The sequence below is a fragment of the Chrysochloris asiatica genome, unplaced genomic scaffold, assembly GCF_000296735.1.
Source record: "Chrysochloris asiatica unplaced genomic scaffold, ChrAsi1.0 scaffold00320, whole genome shotgun sequence".
Lineage (NCBI taxonomy): Eukaryota > Metazoa > Chordata > Mammalia > Afrosoricida > Chrysochloridae > Chrysochloris > Chrysochloris asiatica.
Genome location: NW_006408838.1, coordinates 1,082,637 through 1,089,186, shown reverse-complemented (window position 1 = coordinate 1,089,186; position 6,550 = coordinate 1,082,637).

Sequence of the window (6,550 nt, the reverse complement as noted above, 5' to 3'; positions counted from 1 at the left end):
TTGAATAATATGGTAAAAGAATACAACCCTGTTGCACACCTTTCTTAATTTTAAACCATTCAGTGTTCCCATGTTCTGCTCAAACAACTGCCTCTTGTTTCATGTACAGATTTGTCATGAGCACAATTAAATGTTCCACAATACTCATGCTCTGCAATGTTTTCCATAGCTTGTCATGTTCCATACAATCAAAAGCCTTTGTGTAGTCAATAAAGCACAGACAAACATCTTTCTGGTAATCTCTACTTTCAGCCAAGATCCATTGGACACCAGCAATGATATCCCTCATTCCATGTCCACTTCTGAATCCAACCTGAACCTCTGGAAGTTCTCTCTCAATGTATGATTGCAGCCATTTTTTGTATTACCTTTAGTAAAACTTTACTCACATGGGATATCAAAGATATTGTCTGATGATTTCTGCATTCCACTGTGTCACCACTCTTTGGAATGGGCACAAATATGGATTTCTTCCAATCAGTCAGCCAGATCGTTGTCTTCCAAATTTCTCGGCAGAGATGAGTGAGTGCCTCCTGTGCCGCCTCACTTTCTTGAAAGATTTCAATTTTTATCACATCAATTCCTGGAGCCCTGTTCTTTGTCAATTCCTTCAACGCACCTTGGACTTCTTCCTTCGGGTTCATTGGCTCTTGATCATATTTTACCTCTCGAAATGGCTGAACATCAACCATTCCTTTGGTACCGTGACTCTGTGTATTCCTTCCATCTTCTTGTGATGCTTTCTGCATCATTCAATAATTTCCCCTGAGAATCCTTCAACAACAAAAGTTGAGGCTTGACTTTTTTCTTCAGTTCCCCTAGCTTGAGAATTGCTGAGCATGTTCTTCCTTTTTGGTTTTCTTACTCCAGATCCTTGCACATTTTGTTGTAATATTTGACTTTGTCTTCTTGAGTAGTTGACCTTTGAAATTTTCTGTTCAGCTCTTTTACCTCCTCATTTCTTTCATTTGCTTTAGCATCTGTATGCTGGAGAACAAGTTTCAGTGACTCTTCTGACATCCATTTTGAGCTTTCCCTTCTTTCTTGTCTTCTTAATGACATTTTATTTTCTTCCTGTGTGGTGTTCCTGATATCATCCCACAACTCTTCTGGTCTTTGGCCATTAGTATTTAATGTATCAAATCTGTTCTTGAGATGATCTCTAAATTCAGGTGAGATATATTCAAGGTGATATTTTGGCTGTCGTGGACTTGTTTTCATTTTCTTCAGCCTCAGTTTGAATTTGCATATGAGCAATTGATGGTCTGTTCCACAATCTGTCCCTGGCCTTGTTTTGACTGATGATATGGAGTTTTCCATCACCTCTATCCGCAGATGTAGTCAGTTTGAAATCCGTGTATTCTATCTGGTGAGGTCCATGTGTATAATTGTCTCTTATGTTGTCTAAAGAAGGTATTTGAAATGAACAAATCATTGATTTTGCAGACTTTTTTCATGCAATCTGCAGCATCATTTCTATCACCAAAGTCATATTTTCCAACTACTGATCCTTCCTCTTTGCTCTCAACCTTTGCATTCCAATCACCAGTAATGATCACTACATCTTGATTGCATGTTTGATCAATTTCAGATTGAAGAAGTTGGTAGAATTCTTCTATTTCATCTTCACTGTCTTTAGTGGTTGGTGCACAAATTTGAATAATAAAGGCACATGGATATTATCCTATCACAGACAGTGTTTTACCTCATGAGTTATCTGCATATGTTCTTTTTAACAATGAATGCAACACCATTCCTCTTCAATTTGGCATCCCTGGCATAGTAAACCATGTGGTTGTCAGATTCAAAATTGCCAATACCAGTCCATTTCAGCTCACTAATGCCTAAGACATCTATGTTTATGTGTTCCATTTCATTTTTGACAATTTCTAATTTTCCTAAATTAATACTGCATACATTGCATGTTCTGATTATTACTGGATGTTTACGACTGAGTCTTTTCATTTTGAGTTTTTCCCTATCAGCCAATGAAGGTTCCAAGGGCTTTACTCCTATGGGTTTTACTCCATTTTTTTCATCAACGTCAACCCTACTTTGAGGAGGCAGCTCTTCCCCTGTCGAATTTTGAGTGCCTCCCAACCTGTGGGGCCCATTTTCCAGCACTATATCTGACAGTGTTTCTCTGCTATTCATAAGGTTTTCAGTGACTAAATATTTGGAAGTAGTTCATCACTCCTTCTTCTTAATCTGTCTTCGTCAGGAAGTTCATCTGAAACCTGTCCACCATGTGTGACCTGGCTGGTATTTAAAATCCTGTGACATAGCTTCCAGAATCACAGCAACTCACAAGCTACCACAGTAGGACAAAGTGATAGATGAGTGGTGACCAATACCAGTTCATTTCAGTTCACTAATGTTTACCTAGGATATCGATCTTTATGTGTTCCATTTCATTTTGTTTTTGTTTGTTTGTTTGAAAGGTTTAATGAAATTGACTAGTCACTGGCGAACTTAACAAAGGACAAGAAAGAAGAGATGCAAATAACATGAATAAGAAATTAAATGGGCAGCAATCACAAGAGAACTAGGTGAAAGAAAAAGGATAATAACAGAATACTGCAATGTCAGTGCTTCAAACTCACCAGCCACTCCTTGGAAACCCTACACAAGGTCGCCATGAGTCAGAACCAATTTGGCAGCACTTAACAACAACAACAGTAGAAACTGTGGCATCCTGTACGGCACGGTGGAACAATGCACTGGACCACAACATGGGTTTGAACTGCATGGTTGGCAGTTCACATTCACCAGCTGCTCTCCACAAACCCCATTCAGGGTTGCTATGAGTCAGAACCAACACCTCTACAATGAACAACAACAACATAGAGACATATACTGCAACAAATTTGAAAATCTAGAAGAAATGGATATGTTTCTAGAAATGTGCTACTTTGACGACTTACAATTTTCCTAGTCATGTTCCAATTTTTAATGGATATTTGCAGCTATTTCTTCCCATTTTGAGGTGTGGTACATCAGCAAAGGAAGTTCTGGAAAGCTTTATTCCATTCATTTCATTGTGGTCAACTCTATTTTGGGAGGCAGCACTTCCCCAGCTGTGTTTTGAGAACCTTCCTACCTGTGGGGTTCATCTTCCTGCACAATGTCTGACAATGTTCCACTTTTACTCATAAGGTTTTCAGTGGCTAACCACTCAAAAGTATCCTGACTCTCTTAGTCTGGAAGCTCCATTGAAACCTGATCACTGTGGGTGACCCTGTCAGTATTTAAATACTGGTGGTATAGCTTTCAGGAGCACATCATTACACAAGCCATCACAATACCACAAACTGACATACAAGTGGTGGAAAATCACTATATAAGATAACATTAGAAGCTGTAAGTTGAGACAAGGATCTGAAGTATGCATTCAGCATTCCTTACCTCTTGCCTCAGTAGGACAAATTAGTAGCAAGTAACGAACGTAATTATTGCCCATTTTCCAAAGCATAGGAAGCTCAACACTGTCTAGGATACTAACCTTAAGCAGTGTTATCAGCATCACAATAAAAATGGTTTAAATGGGCCTTCATGACCAAGTTATGGAACAAAGCTGACTCCTCTTCACTTTGTTGTAGAAATTGTGATAAGAGCTGAGGCCAGCAATGTCAGTAGTTAGCTTGTTAGAACCACTTCTCCACTCTCTTCAGAGAGGGTCTAGTAATTCTTTTTATAAAGTCAACTGTTTTAACAGCATGTAAACATGGAATATCTGAAGGTGAAAACTGAGCAACTGGTAGATGTGTTGTCTCCTGCAGGACCAATGACCTTGATACAAGTGGGAATTTACTCTCTTATGGAAATACAGACAGATGACAAGAGGACCAAATGATTATTTGAGAATTTTCTTTAAAGTAGTGGCAAACTTTCGGGTTCCTCACCAATTTTCCTCTTAGGGAAGGGATTGGGTTATATGCTGAACTTCTAAGCTTTTAATTTTGTTGGGAAATGATCACCATTAAAGACTGAATCATGGTAAAGTAGGTCTCAGTGAACAACATATGGATCAGGTCATCAAGTACATGAGTCATAAAGTAAACAGAAGAGAAAGGTAAGAATCTGAGAGACGGGGTGGTAGTATGGGAGTGGGAAAGTATGGCTTGTGAAGCCAAATAGAACTGGAATTGTGGTTCCACCACTTCCTAGCTGAATAGCCTATAGCAAATTGCTTAACTGTCTGAGGTTTCTTTCTACATCTGTCAAATGAAGGTAAAAATACCTACTGTATTGGGTATGTGAAATAAATTAGATAAAGTAGGCCAACTGTCTGGCACACAAAGCAGGGCTCTACCCATGAGTGAAAGAATGAACTCGATGAAGCAAGCAAATATGTGGTGGCTGAGCTAAGTATCTATAAGTTCTAGGGAGTGGAAATATTTGTAAAATGAATCATTTCAGCAGTCTTACCAGAAATTGGTTTCCAATTTCCAAAGATTACTTTTCGCTATGCTAGTACTCATGAAATTGTTAGAACTACTAAAGTCACACCTAACTGGCATCTGTGAGAGGGAGACATTTTTAAGAAAGGACTTTGAAAAAGGACTTTTAAATATGCATTATACCCTCAGCTTCATCCAGGTGTTTGCAAGATGTTTTCCATATTCTTTTTGTCGCTGTTTACATTTTTCAGTTTGAACTGATATCAAGCATAGATACAGATGCACAGACCCTTGAAAACACATTACCATAACCAAAAAGTACACACAGACATATGCACACAGCCCTATAAAACTGTCTTATCCCAACACATGGTATCACTTAAATTATTAAGAAATGCAAGGACTTACAAATTATTTCCACAAAAATATCAGAAACACTTGATAAAAACTGTAGACTTCAAGTGCACTGAGCATGTACACAGAAAATGCATCAGAGTTATCTTCATTTTAATTTGGTAATGATTTTTTCAGCAATCAGTATCATCAGTATGGGAAATATGTTCAAACTGGATATTTGGAAACCCATTCTAATTAAATAATAGATATGCATCTATCTTTTTATAATTAGGTAATATACCAATGATTGTAAAGAAAAACAACAGTAACTCTGCATTGTGTCTCTGATGTAAGAGAGTGAAAATATGGCAGGAACACAAAGACAGAGTATTCTCCATAGATAGGGAAAAGAGACAATGGAAAGAGATGGAGATGATAGTAGCTGAGTGGGCAATGCTGTCCATACAATGACTCCGAGGCTAGTCAGGCAGACAAGGAGCAGCCCCAGGACAGAAGAGCACCGCCTATAACCACAGAGTTTTCATAGTTCCATGATGAGTGAGAAGCATTGTGTGGAGACTGAAACTCAAAAGACTCATGCAAAGTTGCAAGGAAGTGTTCAGTAATCTAATATATAATGTATTGGGGGTGGGGGGAGCTTGAAAAAGTTCATGGAAAAATGTGATTGAAAGACAATGAAATTTGTCCACAAACTATTAGAATTCCCCTCACATATTTGCAGTAAGACTGTACAACCTTTAAGAATAAAATCTCATCCCTGCTTTTCACTACTACTGTATATACAAAAGAGATCATGTTTAGAAAAAGATATTGTCCTCCTTATAATATTGTTGTCATGTGTCATTGAGATGGTTTTGACTCATAGAGACTCACAACTGACATTATGTTTGAGCTCATTGTTGCAGTCACAGTGTCAATCCATCTTGTTGAAGGTCTTCCTCTTTTTCCCTGGTCCTCTACTTGACCAAACATGGTGCCTTTTTCCAGGTATCTCCTGACAAAATGTCCAAGGAACATTCTGGTTATACTTCTTCCAAAATGGATTCGTTTGTTTTTCTTAAAGATCATGGTATACTGAATATTCTTCACTACTACCACAATTCAAATCAAAGATACCAATTACTCTGCAGTCTTCCTAATTCATTGTCCAATTTTTGCATTCACAGATTATTGAAAGTGTCATTGTTTTGATTAGACACATATTAGTCCTCAAAGTGACACCTTTGCTTTCTAACAAGTTAAAAGGTCTTTTGCAGTGGATTTGTCTAATACAATATGTTATTTTATTTTTTGACTGTTACTTCCATGAATATTGATTATGAATCCAAATAAAATGAAATCCTGCACAACTCCAATCTTTTCTACATTGATTGTAATATTTCTTACTGGTCCAGTTGTGAGGGTTTTTAATAATTTTATGTTGGGGTGAAATCCAAACTCAAGACTGTAGTCTTTGATCTTTGTATCAGCAGTAAGCATTTCAAGTCTTCTTTGTTTTTAGCAAATAAGGTTTTATTATCTGCATATCACAAACTACCTCCAATCCTGAAACTCTGTTCTTCATGTAGTTCAGCTTCTAAAGTTATTAGTTCAGTATATAGACTGAATAAGTTATGGTTAAAAGACACAACCTGACAAACACATATCCTGACTTTAAACCACACATTATTCCCTTATTCTGTGTAAATGATGCTTCTCAGTCTATGTACAGCTTCCACATGAACACATTTAAGAGTTCTGAATTCCCTTTCTTTGCAATGTTATTCAAAATTTTTATGATCCATAAACTCAAC